Genomic DNA, 16,208 nt, shown 5'->3' with positions numbered 1-16,208 from the left:
CGCCGCGCCACACAATGGTCTATGTATGGGAAACACTGCACGCACACACACACACACACTACAACCTACCGATCTTCAATCAAAACAACATCAAGTAAGCGATGCCGCAGCGCGTTGACCAGTCCGTCCCGAGTCTCGAGGCGCCCATAGGCTTTATGGTTTATATGTTTGAAAGCCGTGACACACTCTTTTACCAGTTGGCCTGAAATACCACGCCTCGCAGTCATGGACCTATAAAGAAAGTCGTACCATGCGTGTTTAGCGCAATATTGAAAAGGGTCCCGTCTGAAACAGTGTCGCGCAGCGCTGCGTTCCGAACGTTGTGTAATGAAATACACCGGTATGGCGGTATATAAAAAAATCATATCCTAACAATAATACACACCGTTATTCAGTGTGAACCGGTATAGGGCCTGGCCAGCACTAACGCAAGTTGACCCCGCAACACCATGGGGGCGGGGCAGGGGGCGTTATCTTATTCGATCTCGTTACAACCGTTTACGTCGGAACCGGTTCCCTACTGGAACCGAGTTTCGGTGCTCAACCCTACCCGTGTACACCAATGATAGCAGCTACTGCAGATGCTACACAATTAAGTACTATGAATAAGTGCAATGTAGATTAAGTGCGTACAATAAGTGCGTACATTAAGGGCCAGGACGTACAACATACAATGGTGGCCGGAGCGGGCTGGGTAGCTATGCAGAGTTGAGGTAAACTCTGAACAGGTGAGTTTTGAGTCTTTTGCGGAAGCTGGTGAGAGACTCTGCGATCCTGACATCGGCAGGGAGCTCGTTCCACCACTGAGGTCCCAAAACAGAGAAAGGTTGATCGACCTTTGCTTGCTCTTAGCGACCAGACGTCCAGCTGAGGTAGTTGAGAGGAGGGATCGAGCTGGGGTGTGTGGCTTTACCAAAGCTTGGAGGTAGGCAGGGGCAGTTCCATCGACTGCCTTGTATGCCAGTACAATCATCTTGAATCTGATGTGAGCTACTACAGGGAGCCAGTGGAGGTCCCGGAAGAGGGGGGTTGCATGGGAGAATTTCGGTAGGTTGTACACGAGGTGCGCTGCCGCATTCTGGATGCGCTGCAAATGTTTACCGTATTTTCCGGACTATACGTCGCTCCCGAGTATTAGTCGCATCAGTCAAAAAATGCTCCATGACGAGGAAAAAAACATATATACGTCGCATCGGTGTATAAGTCGCATTTATTTTTAAACATTTAAACAAGAACGTTTAGTCTGGAGAGACTGAATAAAATTGCAATAGCAATATAGGTGTGTCGGTCCCACTCGTAGTTCTGAGAGTATACCGAATTCAGTGACACCGGGATTCCACCGGACGCGTATGCGCCGCGGTCCTAAACCTGAGCGCGGAGGGCTCCAGTTTTCGCTGGCCAAGTCATGCGCTGTGATATGTGTGACAGCTATGTTGCACAACATTGCAGCTAAGGCTGGGGTAGCTTTGGTTGAACCGGAGAACATTGAGGACGATGACGACGAGAATATAATTTATTCGGTGGTGCAGTAGGCTTGCAGCGTTCAGTTGTAGGCCTAATGAATGACGGTGCCATCTTGCGGCCGAAGATTATGTACGCACAATTTTGGCATACAAGTCGCTTCGAAATGTATGTCGCAGGGCAAGCCAAACTACAAAAAAAACGCGACTTATAGTCCGGAAAATACGGTAATCGTAGAGGCAGGGAGTCCAGCCAGGAGCGAGTTGCAGTAGTCAAGGCGGGAGATGACCAGTGATTGGACTAGAAGATGAGCTGCTCCCCTTGTGAGGAAGGGCCGGATCCTGCGGATGTTGTAAAGTGCAAATCTGCAGGATCGGGCCACCACAGTGATTTTTGTGGTGCAGCATAACTGTTTGTCCAGTACCACAACAAGGTTTCTGGCAGTTGGAGAAGGAGATGCAGTGAAGTTCTCAACAATGACCAGTAAGTCCATGTATGGGCAATCTTTCCCTGGCATTAGGAGGAGTTCAGTCTTGTTGAGGTTAAACCTCAGGTGATGGGCAGTTCAAGTGCTGATGTCTGTCAGATATGCGTGTTGCAATCAGGGCTTTGTCAGATGAGGGGAAAGAGAAATAGCTGAGTGTCGTCAGCATAGCAGTGATAGGAGAAGCCGTGTGATGTAATTACAGAGCCCAGAGATCTGGGGCCGTATTCACAAAGCATTTTATCTTACCGCTAGGAGTGCTCCTAACTCGCGCTAAAACATTTTACGTAGGAGTTTTTTCTTAAAAGTTATTCACAAAGCCGCTGAGACCTACTCTTACTAAGGATAAATCACAAAGAGTGAACTAAGAGTGACGCGCCGTTGCTATGGATTACGTTAATTCTCATGCACGAGTTTAGAAGCACTCAGTTCGGTGATTGGTTGTTCAGACGAGCCCACTGAATCACCGAAAAACAAGGAAATAGCCTAGGCTAGAAATGAATTCCTATTAAGTAGTTATAGTGCAGTTAGCAGAATACACGCATGATGACAATTTTGTGCAGACCACGATAATGACGTTGTAGCCTGCACGTTCAAGAGAGAGAAAGCAAACAATAAAAATACGTACAATTTAAAAGAAAATAAATGTTATGAACTACACAAGTGTTGACTGATTTGTGCCAAGGTGTTTACCTAAAATGTGTTTTCAAAGTGATCCCTAAATGCCGGTCCACTCGGTTCCACACGGCCAAATTCATTGTCATGTTGATCGCCATCATCATCATCATCATCATCATCATCATCATCATCACCATCGTCTGGCTGTGGAATGTTCCTCCGCTTGCAGAGGTTGTGTAGAATGGCACATACAGTAATGACTGTGCTTGCCCTCTCTGGGGTGAGGCGTATTTCGCCGTGGAGGACATGAACCAACGTTTCATCTGCCCAATTCCTCTCTCCACAACATTTCGTGTATGTTTGTGTGCTCTAGCATATATGGAAGAAATATGGAAGACTTTACTGTATAGAATTTGAGAAAATGTCTTTTGAAAAACTCACGTATGCATATTTTGGCCTTTGCAAATTGCATTATGTCAGCACTTTGAAGTGAGCTATAGACCGAATTTTGAGAAAATGTCATTTAAAAAACTCACATATGCATATTCTGCTGGCCAATGGAGTCGAACGTCCGCACTGGCGGCCAACTTGCCACAGTCAGCTGCTGTTGGTAGTGGTACATGTACTTTTTAAATAACCATAACTTGCTAAATTTTCAAACGGTTTGTTTTGTTATAAACGTCAGAGATGTAGTTACGGCACTGCATACTTGATACTGATGAACAATTATGTTAGATTAAAAAAAAATTGAATAATGTTCTAAAATAGGTACAATATTATAACCACGTTAATAACGTTGGTAAGAAACCAAACCGTTGGTAAACCGGTTGAAAATGTAGCAAGTTATCGTTATTTAAAAAGTACATGCACCACTACCAACACAATGTTATGGGTGAGCAGCTGACTGGCAGGATGGCCGTAAGTGTTGACGTTTAATCCATTTTTCTTCATCAAAATAATCTCTGATTTAAATGTCGTGAACGGCATTTCCTCCTTTGCAATGTTGTATGCAACATTACATTTTACGATAATTTCGGATTCCTCCGAGGACCTGATTACTACTGCCTGCCTCTGAAATGCAGCTGGGAGAGGGGCCACTTTATCCACACATTTGTCACGGCATATCGTGTGCTTTCTGGACATTTTTTAACGTTTCGATACGAAATGACTTTGCCTCGCCTACTATTACCGGCCATATTCTGACCGCACTCCCGACAGTAAATGCAGTGCATTGCATTCCGTCCTTTGTCGTATCTCAGCCAGGGAAATTGTGTCAACCAGTCATGTCTGAAAGAGTACATTTTGGGCTTTTTAATTTGAGTCTCGGGGCCGGGCTCAATCTCAGACACGGTTGTCTCCTCTGGTTCCGAATCTATAATGCTATCGCCGAAGGACCGGGGCCAGTTGGCATCTTCCCAGGGACCGTCGCCGGTGTCTTGGCTGGATTTCTTAATAAAAAAGCTTGCAATGTTTCTACCTCTCTTCATTTTCACTCGTTTTGTCGTGTTTATTTTCTTTTCTGTTTCATTTAGGCAACTCTGGCGCTCAGCCTGCTCAGGTCGATCGCATTTCTTCAACTCACACTTAGAGCAGTGAAAAAGAAGACAGCCAATCAGAGGCAAAGAAGAATGTAGAATGTACTGCAAAAATAATAATTCGTAATGTCGAATAAACTTGTCCTCCACATGGCGCCCTAACTGTACGTCCACATCAGAAGCGAATTGAGCTACCAAATCGCCGGAAGTCATTCACTTTCTATGGGCAAGAGCGACCAACGCTACCAGCGGCCAAAGTTGAGCGACCAGAGCGTCCAAAAAAAGTTGAAAACTGTTGAACTTTATGCAAATTACTATGACGCGTTTCAGCGGCAAAACACTGACAGCCAATCGGAATGTAGACGCTCTTCGCTTGCGTGGATACCAGGGAACACCTGCAGGCACTTTTTAATTGTACGTCATGAGCGACCAAAGCGAACAGAAATATTCGCAGCGAAACTTCATGAGCGACCAAAGCGTCTTTGACCGCTCATGAAGTTTCGCTTCTGGTGTGGACGTACAGTTAGGAAATGTCTTCAATAGAAGTCCACAGGTCAATTACTTTATTTGTCTCTACTTTGACGGCAACCGTATAGGAAAAGCTAGATACAATATAAAAAATTAGACATATATAATATAAAGAATATATAATAAATTGGCGAATACACTAGAGCAGTGGTTATCAAACTGGTTCAATGGTACGCGATGTGCTATCAAGCAATATCTATTCTAGATATTGCTTGATTTTGTGCTGCTAGCCTTTTAGTGAGATCAGAGTGTTGAGAATGACAGTAATAAAATATGTTTGGTAAGATGGATATAAGAAGAGAGACCCGCATTAAATTCAACCCAGTCCACTTGACTTCGGGTAGGTGCAGGACAGTGGGGGACTCTCTAAATCGACGCCACTTCGACCTGGGCGGGACTTTACGTCCTACGTCACTCGCTATGGGTGTGCATGTGTGCGCATAGCCGTCACTCGCGATGGGTGTGCATGTGAGAAAGGTTTTGGCTTTTAGTGTCTATGGGTTGGTAATAACGGTTCTGATGATTTTTCTAATGGAAAAGTGGTCTTTTATTTCCAAAATCTTTGTTCAGTGAACGCATAAACCCGTTTGTTAGTTAGCAGTTAAACAAAATGCGATCTCTTTGTTTACAGTTACCAACGACCAACTGATGATTGGTGGTTCGATTCCCTAGTGATGCAAGTTTTTTTTTTTCATTTTGGACTGCACACACATCGCGAGTGACGGATACTCGCACAATGTACACACATCAATGTCTTTACAATTTCTAGGCAACCGAAGTTTAAAGATTGTCAAGTGGTTAACTCTTGAATCGCATGTACTAAGACCTGATGGGTTAGTGGACAGAGAACAACTCATTAACGCGGGGATAAGGGGTTCGATTCCTTAATGAAGCTAGCATTTTTCTTTCATATTGGACTGGATGTTTGCATGCCATTTTGCGTAACTTGTAGTTTATGATGAAGAAATGTTACTGGGGTTAAGGTTAGGGTAACGCTAAGGGTAAGACACAAAGTGTTTTTGCAACACAATATTTCTTACAATAACAAAGTCCAAAGTTTTGATGACTCCAGTAGGAAACTTAAGATACCTAGAGAAATGCGTGAGTGCTCACAAAACATCAACAAGTCAGCAGTGTGGTACAGGGTGATCATTTCTGATATACAGTACAAAAGCTGAAACTATTAGCCAGGAGTGGGAAAGATGCAGACGCAGACGCAGACGTGGGAAGCAGCGCACCAACACACAGTTGCCTGTTGCAAAATGGTTCAGAGTTTAATAGAAATAGTTAGGGTTAGCTGGTATGGTGTTATCTGGTATGGCTAATGTTAGCTTAGTTTGTGTTGTTTCGTCATGTTAATCGCTAGTAATAATAAGTCATTTGTAGAAATATAGCCTATCATCACAGATTGTAGGAATGTCACCCACCCTCCATCGCGTACGACACTGACGCTCGTAATCTGTAGTGCAAGGGAGTTTGTGCACACTGCACAGATCCCTGAGACAAACGGCTACGCGCACACATGCAAACCCATAGCGAGTGACGTAGGACGTAAAGTCCCGCCCAGGTCGAAGTGGCGTCGATTTAGAGAGTCCCATGACAGTGGTAGGCCTACCGTAAAACTTCAATAGCCCAGGCTTTTATTTGTTTCAATCACTGAACTTTCGAACAGAACTCTTGCTCTGCAAAAATGGGAAATACTAACATTTATTATTTAAACCAGTATGAATATTCCTACCGTACGTAGGCCTATACACATTACCAGGCTATCGTATAACGCCCACACACACACGCACACGCACACACGGTGGCGGAGTGGTGAGTCGGGAGTATTCCCGGTGGGCCGTTAATGTTTCGGGGCTGTCGGGCTGATAACTGCGGGATAACAATATTGCGTTTATAAAAGTTCCTTGCAGCACCTTCCAGCAGCCTGAGCTGCTGGAAGGCCTGAGCACAGCCGCAACATTAACAAACTGTCAACGTCGCAACCAAGTGGATTTTGTCTAGAAGGGAGTAACTGAGCGGCCCCTCCCGACGTGGTACAGCCCAGGTGGACCTTGAACTGCGATTGGTCAGAAAGACGTAACAGCTAATGACGACATTGAACTCTCTGGAGGCTCAAACAGAGTGACACACAAACCCACACACACACACACTTTTAGGGAGTTTTTCACCCGCTCCGTATCTGTGCTTGCCCCAGCAAGTTTGTGCGGCGTACTTGTTGTTTTGGTTTCCGGTGTTGCTAAATCCGGTATGGTGTTGTAGTTTTTCTAACGCGACTAGTTGCTGCTAGACAGCAGGTGAAAAAACTACGTTTGCCAAGCCAAAAGAGCGTTAAGCGTTAACCTTTTGGTGCCCCCCAGGTACTTGGTGCCCTACGCACTCTGCGTACTCTGCGTATAGGGAGCAGCGGACCTGATTCAATTCAGTTTATGTAAGAAAGGGACAGTGCAAATTAATAAAACGCATGATAATACATGGGTTGAAAATGCCAGAATTAGCCAAAAGGCTATTTTTCATCTGTAGTCCCCTGGCAATGAAAATACAACTAGAACTGCAAGCAGTTATGCAGGGGTCCAAGAAGTGTGCATTTCGCCGGCACAACGCGAAGCATGTGTTCAAAACAAATGGGCACGGCGTGTGCCAAAAGATGCAGCTGACTCCAGTGAATCTGTGGATATAAAGGTTTTGACTGTGGGAGGTTCGGTGTGGGAGTTATAGCCCAAAACCCGTCAGAACATTCCATTGGCCAATTAGGAGATATATTATTTCGTCGTTTTTTTGCGCCCCCTTGTGGCGAAATTTTCCAAAGACAATTTTCCTTTGCCAAATAACTCCCGCCCACATTCATAATTCTTGGCCATATTTTTTATATAGACTCGGGTTTGCCCCTTGATGGTTCCCTTATAGTTTGAAGAACATTCCTCTGGCCAATTAGAAGATATACAATTTCCTCGTTTATTGCGCCCCCTTAGGGCGTAATTTTCCGATATTTTTATTGAACGCCATTAAGGGTAGCACCAACATGCGTGTACAATTTGGACTCGATCCGATGTTTAATTTTGGATCTTTTTTGATTTTTGATTTTCCACGTCTAATTTTGCTCATAAACCAATATTCAAAACGCTACCGTTTCGTCGTCGAAGGTCGGATCAAAAAAGTTTCTATCATTTCTTTGCGTGTGCGTCTGAAGATGCCGTGTGCAAAATTTCGTGTCAATTGGTCAAGAAATGTGGGAGGAGTAGCGAAAAGACAGTTTTGCGATTTTCGCGATTTTGCGAAAAAAAATTATTGACGCAAATGGGCGTGGCCTAGGCCAAAAGATGCAGCAGACTCCAGTGAATATGTGGGTACAAGTTTTTGACTGGGAGGTTCGGTGTGGGAGTTATAGCCGCAAACGCGTATTCCTTGGTATAGCGCCACCTAGTGGCCGGCGTGTCTGGATTTTGTCGTCTGAATAGTCTTCACGGACCTGGATCTAGTCATGCAATTGGCATGTCGGCACCATTTACGGTCTGGGCTGTGGTACCACTTTCTTGGTAGGAATCATAATAATAATAATCCTTACAAAAACAATAGGGTTCCAACCTGTTGGCTTGGACCCCTAATTAAACAAGATACAAAGAACAACATAAACAGGACGGAACCCCACAGCACAAAACAGGGCATCACAGAACAAACTGAAGAACTGACTAACCAAGGTAAAACAACAGAACACAAAATACAAAGCAGCGAAAAAATAAAATAAATACATAGTGTGTTGACCACATGCAACAACAAATGATTTTAGTGCTGACATGTATATGTATTGATCATCCATTTTCTTAACTGCTTACTAATTACTTAGGGATTTTAGATCTCCGGATTTGAAGATTGGAGTGACAATACCTGATTTCCATGCATTTGGAAACTGTGTCCATTTGATATTGACTGATTAATAATAAATGTAATAGGATAAGCCAGAACTGAGCCCATGTCTTTAAGCATAGTCGAATCCATCCCAAACACATCTTTTGACTTAGAAGGTTTGAGGGACCTGATGGTTTTCATGACCTGTGACTCAGTGATGTTAGTTAGGCTAAAGGCAGGTTCTACTATGGTGGCTGGCTCCAATCTGCCCTGGTCTACTTGGAAACTCTGGGAGATTTCAGCCACAGAGTCAACAAAGTAGGGATTGAAGGCCTATGCTATTTTATTTGGCTGACTTAAGATAGGTCCATTTAGGTTAATTTCAGGCATTTTTCTATTACTGTGACTTTCCCCTGTCAGTTTCTTAAAGTGGCTCCAGATCATTTTAACATTTCCTCTGGCCTTGTTTAAAACTGCTATTTTTTTTGACTTGGCTTTTCTGATTGCCCTCATTACCTTGTTTCTTAATGTTGTGTATTGTTACTTATCATGTTGAAGTTTTGTTTTTTTTAGAGCAGGATCACCCTCTTTCATCAGTTTATAAATTGTATCATTTAACCAAGGGAGACTGTTTCAGCTTCCTCGCCACTAAAATCAGATTGTGATCAGACGGTCCTGTTAGCATATTGAATGATTTCAAAATTCTCTCAGGTCTGTTGCTAAAGACTAAATCAATGTGTGTACTGATGGTATTTAAATCCATCCCATCCATAGCCCTTTTCAGATTTTTCCTATTTTGTTTATCCTCCCAGTTTATATTTAAGTCACCCATGATGATCACCTCTTTCTGAAAATTACATTGTTTCAATAAATTATCAAGTTTTTCATAAAAGTCAATATTTGATAAGGGGGGTCTGTAAATTACAATGAGGACAAATGACCTTCGTGGCGACAAAGTTATATCGAGACAAATCAATTCCAGTCCATTTTCATTTGATACATGGATTTCTTTACAATTAACAATATTTTTGGCATAGATCAAAACCCCCCCTCCCCTTGAGCCCAATCTTTCCCTTCTATATATATTATAACCAGGTGCAGAAAAAACTGCTGAGGGTGAATATTCATGAAGCCAGAGGCCTGTTTCAGGTAGCTGGTTCAACATACTCTGAGTTTAATCCTGCGCTCTGAGTTGGTTGACTCAGAGTTCAGGGTTGAAAAGAAACTCTGGGTTTTCGGTTTCAGAACAGGTGATCAGTGTTAAGTTAATCAACTCTGAGTATGTTCACTCTGGGTTGAGGGCGTACCTGTTGACTATGAAGAGCCATCATCAATGGATCTCTGATAACATGATCAAACATGGACCAAAAGCGTAGATCCACTTACTTTTCCCCCACGGAATTGGAAATTCTAATGAACGCGTATGCCGAACAGTTACCCATTTTAACAAAAAAAAGCAATTCCGCCACGGCAGCGAGAGCGCGAGAGAGAGCTTGGCAGTAAATAGCTGAACAAGTCAATGCGTGAGTAAAATAAATTAGTAAAATAAAATAAGAGGAAAGTTTAATATCTTCCACTTATTCAGTGTGTGTGTGTGTGTGTGTGTGTGTGTGTGTGTGTGTGTGTGTGTCAATTTACGCAACCCCGAGTTGCCCCACGAGGACTTGGCAGCAAATGAAGATGAAGTACAAAAATATAGTTTAAACGGGTATGTTTAATTGAAATCAAATCAATTGTGCTGTTTTGCCTGCTCTACCTAATTTAACAGCTATATTCAACATGTGATGTGCCTATATTTAAGCAGTAAATGTAAGTAATTTCCCAGCCACCCCAACGCTGCCAATATTTAATAGGATTTAGATATATTAGAAGGCTACACCTAGGCAAAATGCATTATATATATATATATATATATATATATATATATATATATCTCTTCAAAATAGCGCTTACTGAATATTTGGGTAACATTTTCCTCCATGTTAGCAAATCGAAAAAAAGCAGAGGCCCGGCAGACTGGAGGGGGTCCACCTCTGCAGCCCTCACAGAGGCTGAGGAGATGGCCCTCAGCCAACAGAGTATGCGTCCTGTGGATGAGGGCATCACTGGGGGGAGCTCCTCTGATCCCCTCACCCCCCAGGATAGAAGTGCCTTTATAAGAGGTTGGTTATTCAAAATAATTAAATATATACACACAACCCAGCGCGTTGCAAATTAGATGGGGCAATATTCTGGCTCAAGTAATAATTGCACTGTCTAATCATCTGATGGCGTCATCGCCCTACTTGAACCAGATGCCCTCACCAACTTCCATGCAATTGTAACAATTCAAAAGATGCAAAAGGATGCTTTGGAGATCCAAATTTTGGAACATAAGTTAAAGGTGGGGGAGGTGCAAACTGGGATACTGTTCCCTGCTCTAAAAACATACCCAATATAAATTACTTAATTTTTTTGTGCTTTCAGGAAATAAAGGAATCCTCATAATAAGTAGATTGTCTTTATTAGAACACGGGCTGTGGTGGGACAAGTTATTTTGTTGAACAGTTTACTCAAAGGGTTTTATTTCAGTGAACAATGCAGACGATTATGCTGAGCATGTGCATGTAGAGAAGAACAGCATCTGGTTAAAAGCAGTACCAGGGTCTTTTCTGCCTTGCATTCTTAAAATTAGTTTCTTGACTTGCAGCAGTTATAGGTCCGTGGTTAGTCAGCTACTCTGATCATGGGAAAGCCACAACGTTGAAGTGACTGTTGTACAGAGCGGGTGGGATGCACCGGGCGGATCATTCTGCACATGCGTTAATTGCGATAGAAAAACAAAACTTAAACTTAAAGCATGCCCCCGGTGCGTTTGACAGTTAACATGGGGGCTGAGAAGGTGGTCTAAATAAATGATAGATTGCGCTGGAAAACGATAGCGCTCGGGAAGAAAATTATCAGGAAAATAAATTATATCCAACCGGGGTCTTAATAATCGTTCCTCACGGAGATTCCTTCTGAGGATCGCAGCCTCTACGTCCACAGGCTCTCGTAGAAAAGGACATGCCATTTCTAACACTTCCTTCTGTCGGAGAGCTGCCTTCAGCCTTATAGACAACAAACTCAGAGTAGGTCTAACCACCTTCCGAGCAGGTTAGTCCCACGGCGTATGTTGCCGCAGCAACTAACTCTCGGTTGCGCTGAACCTGCTACCTGAAACGGAAAACCCAGAGTTTCCACTAACTCAGAGCGAACAAACTCGGGGTTGCCTCAAAACCAGCTACCTGAAACAGGGCTCAGGTTTCAGACAGGCAAAGAAAGTCAAGATTAGAGTCATTGAGAAGATGTTGAACTTGGTCACTTTTTGATTTAATGCTACGCATGTTTAAATGTCCACATAATATGCCTTTTGGCTTTGCTTTAGGGTCCCAGATTAATCTGGAATTATTAACTGTTTGAAACACTTTCCTTTTCCGGTTTTCGTGATCACTGGATTAAGCAGTTTCTTGCCGCCTTTGTTGACATCCGTTGCAGCCCCACGAGGTTCTGTGCTAATTGGATGACAGTCATCCATGGCCCGACTCCCATAGTTCTGTGGCATCAATGTAGTCCTTGAGACAGGCAGCGACTCGTCATCACCTTCTGTTGATGGCTGTAGCCCGGCTGGCTGTGGTTGTAGACCGGCTGGCTGTGGTTGTAGACCGGCTGGCTGTGGTTGTAGACCGGCTGGCTGTGGTTGTAGACCGGCTGGCTGTTGTTGCAGCCCGGCTGGCTGTTGTTGTAGCCTGGCTGGCTGTTGCTGTAGCCCGGCTGGCTGTGGTTGCAGCCCGTCTGGCTGTTGCTGTAGCCCGGCTGGCTGTGGTTGTAGACCGGCTGGCTGTGGTTGTAGACCGGCTGGCTGTTGTTGCAGCCCGGCTGGCTGTTGTTGTAGCCTGGCTGGCTGTGGTTGCAGCCCGGCTGGCTGTTGCTGTAGCCTGGCTAGCTGAGGTTATAGCCTGGCTGGCTGTTGTTGTAGCCCTGCTAGCTGTAGATGTAGAAATGCCAGCTGTGAAAGTAGCCCTGCTAGCTGTGTGGTTGTAGCCCAGTTAGCTGTGGCTGTAGCCCGGCTGGCTGTGGCTCTAGCCCAATTAGCTGTGGTTGTAGCTTGAATGGCTGAGGTTGTAGCCCAGTTAGCTGTGGTTGTAGCCTGAATGGCAGAGGTTGTAGCCCAGTTAGCTGTGGTAGTAGCCTGACTGGCTGAGGTTGTAGCCCAGTTAGCTGTGGTTGTAGCCTGAATGGCTGAGGTTGTAGCCCAGTTAGCTGCGGTTGTGGCCCGGCTGGCTGTGGCTCTAGCCCAATTAGCTGTGATTGTAGCCTGGCTGGCTGGGCACCATTTTTCATGTAAGTGTTGGGCACAAGAGTAGAGAACATGCAAAAACAGTAAAGGTACATGCAGATGGCGAAAGCCAATGTATTTTGGTGTTTTTAGTTGGCTTTTGGAGCACACACACAGAACCTGCCAAACTGTGTGACTTCACGGCAGCCATTTTGGATGGCTCATCCCCACATAACTACGTTAACCATGTCATCCCCACAGTACGACCCCTATCTCCTATTGACATCACTTCAGGGAGGACGTTCCTCCCTCAGCCTCCATTGACTCCCATTCATTTCCCCGAAAGAGTTGGCGGCCGGTGAATAACATGGGGTTCAATGGGAGAGAGGAGGAAAGTCCTCCTGAGTGGGTGTGACTAGCCAAGGGATCTTGATACCGCCTACGTCTGTTCATAGCGCATGGCTGCGCTATGAACCAATAAGCGGGAGCCCTGGCTGTGGAGCAGCCTTGAGGCAGGGGTTGTCCCCTCAAGTCTATGCTACGAGAACCAATGACCCCGCTCAGTTGTATGCCTCGTTTCCACCGAGTGGTGCGCTACTGTTCGTCGCGGTACAGTGCGGCTCTGTACGGTTATATTGGCGTTCCCGTAGCCCGTGGCCTGGCCTGGCAGGGCGGACCGCGGCCGGTCTGCGGAGCCTGCGGCCGGGCTGCGGAGCCCGCGAGGTGGATTGACTTGATCTATAAATAAAGTCCCTCAATCTTAATTGGCTTAGCACCATGACCAACATTCTGAACATCCATTAACATCCACATTTGCCTCAAACAGTGTTATGGTACGGCCACACCAAACGCGTTACCCGCGTACCACGCGTATAAAATCGGCAATTTTTCCATAGGGAAGCATTGGTTTACGCGCGTATGAGGTGCGTACACGCGTATCATGCGTACCAAGCAACATTTTACTCCCGTTAGGGGCGTATGAGGCGCGTATATATACGCGCGTACATATACGCGCGTACGCGAGGAGTTCAAAAAATTGAACTTACGCTCATACGCGTGATACTTAGCCGCAATAGCCAATCAGCGTGGAGCTTGACCCGACGTCACTGGCAGAGAGTAGTGACCCTTGCACAGAAGCATACGGCTGACATCTTTCTTTATTCTGGGTGGAAATAGTAACATAGTTACGCCATTAAATGCGTTTATGGAAACATTTTTAGCGAGAAATGTGCATTTTACTTTCATAATGTTCACTCGGTGAATGTGAAGGATGTTTGGTTTGATAGTTATGACGAAGAGTGAACGCTCCGTTCACTTGCATGGACAGAGTCTCTGGTTGCTAAGCAACCTCAACGTCTTGGCGGACTATTTCTCTGCCGATCAACACTACGAATGCTGGAAACACACCAGACACACCATGTGAAGTTATTTAACCCGATTATTGTTATTTATATCTGAGATTATTTAATCTAACCCGATTCAAGCTCTATCATGCACCCAGACACGGCGGCGTTTGGGTTTCCTTCCTCGGACTCCTAAATCCAGCGCAGCCACAGGCGCGTAGCTGCGTATGTAGGACCATTTTTGACACAAAATGGTCAAGCAACATTTTAGCTGCGTTACGCGCGTACATGGTACGCGGGATACGCTTTTGGTGTGTCCGCACCTTTAGGGCCCTTACATAGTCGACGCGAGCGACGCGCGTAAACGACGTGAGTGACTCGAGCGACGCGCTTCCTTTCATAGTCTACACAGCATACGCGAACGTCGCGGGCAATGCATGACATGCAATACACCACTCACGCCATGGTGGGCAGCAGAGTCACCAGTGTTTTCGCGGGTGACGTTCCAGGTGACGTTCCGATCAAAGTGGCTACGGAAGAAGAGTGATGAAGCGCAGAGATAGACGGTGGTATGTGCGCCCTTTAAATACCACACGAGATCAGGATGGGGAATTTGTTTCTCTGGTGCTTCCAATGCGAAGCATGGACGAGGAGAGGCATTTCCAGTATTTTCGGATGTCGGTGCCAAAGTTCGATGATCTCCTTTCGCGGGTCATCCGATATCTTCCCGACTCTCACCAAAACCGGCCCTTGTCAGGGAGCAGCTGGCAGATTATTTTTTGTCAGATGCTCGCGTGTTTCCCCACCAGTACAATGTGCTACGATTGGGTATGCGCACTGACCAATAAATGTATATACATTGGTCACTTGGAAGCATGACTTTTGATTCATTAGTTATCATGTTACACAAGTTACCTAATTTGGTTTACGTCAAACTCATTGATTCATATCCATATAAAATGTTTATTATACAACGAGCTATTGCCTTGACAGATGAATGAATTATTTAAGTGTAGGCCTATAGCCAAAGCTATAGCGCATAATGTCCACAGAAATTATATGGTAGGCAACATTATTAGAGAAAAGGGGTTTATTTATCAAATACAGAAAATAGTCCCACCATACACGCACACATTTTTCATTCACTACACACTCACCCTTTCAAATTTCATTCACTCAAAGAGGCTACTGAACTTATGTTTCACACAGAACATGAACATTTATGTTTCACATAGAACGTGAACACAAAACATTACGTAATTAATTCAAATAGGCTACACTAAAACAAATAAGGCCAGTAATAGAACGAATATCGGGTGACAAGAAGATCATTAAAATGGCTCACAATCCCGCATCAGCTGTTTGATGTCGCGCATCAAAATAGCACTTTGACCCTGTGGAAGGGTTCGCATAAATTGGCACAGATAATTAGTAAAAGAGACGTCAAGTCATTCTTATCACGTTCCCGCATCCTCTCATATGTTCTTCTGTAAATATAACCTATAGTAGTAATAATGTACACTATTTGCAGTATCGCCCCCACCGACAACGCATGGTATTGCATGGATCGGCGCGTCGCGTATCAAAAATTTGGAGGACGCGTTTTGCTACACTTCGACGCTTAATGGCGGCCGAAGCGTCGCGTCGTGTAGCCTTTTGGACGCGTAAGTGTAGCGATGCGTCGACTATGTAAGGGCCCTTAGGCTTACAGTCCATGCAAATAGTTGTGAAATAATGTTCTTGTTGTTCTTTTAATTGTTTGTTACTCTGAAAATTCTGTTTGATATTGTGGAAAAGATGGTAGTGAATGATTCGGAGCATGAGGCATTTAAATGGCATCACTTTGTTCATTGCGTTGTTGCTGAAAATAAACATAGCCAAATTACAACCAATAGCTTCAGTCATTGAGGGCATAAATAGACCCAATGCTAAGCCCAGATTTTTTAATTTAGTTTTACAAATCAAGAGTAGGCCTGACTTGACTAATTGGCTTTGCATCCTTTCCTTCTGCCCTTGTAGTCCAAGTCATGCTGCCCACCAGCTTTCAAAGTACAATGCTGTCACTGGTGGATTTGTATCAATTCACATAATTA

At 44.5% G+C, this 16,208-nt stretch overlaps 1 protein-coding gene and 1 long non-coding RNA gene across 7 annotated transcripts in view; one reads left to right on the top strand and one right to left on the bottom strand.

Moving 5' to 3' along the window:
- Positions 1-14,351, bottom strand: part of LOC132457194 (uncharacterized) — a 43,258-nt gene extending 28,907 nt beyond the window's left edge. Inside the window, exon 1 of the long non-coding RNA XR_009525587.1 lies at positions 13,875-14,351. This is a non-coding gene — a long non-coding RNA (uncharacterized LOC132457194). The remainder of the gene's footprint in view (positions 1-13,874) is intronic.
- Positions 1-16,208, top strand: part of gart (phosphoribosylglycinamide formyltransferase) — a 63,821-nt gene that overhangs the window by 6,759 nt on the left and 40,854 nt on the right. The window lies entirely within an intron of this gene.

Source organism: Gadus macrocephalus, chromosome 5, assembly GCF_031168955.1.
Source record: "Gadus macrocephalus chromosome 5, ASM3116895v1".
NCBI lineage: Eukaryota > Metazoa > Chordata > Actinopteri > Gadiformes > Gadidae > Gadus > Gadus macrocephalus.
Note: the sequence above shows the minus strand (reverse complement) of the source record. Positions and strands in the feature narration are given on the sequence as shown.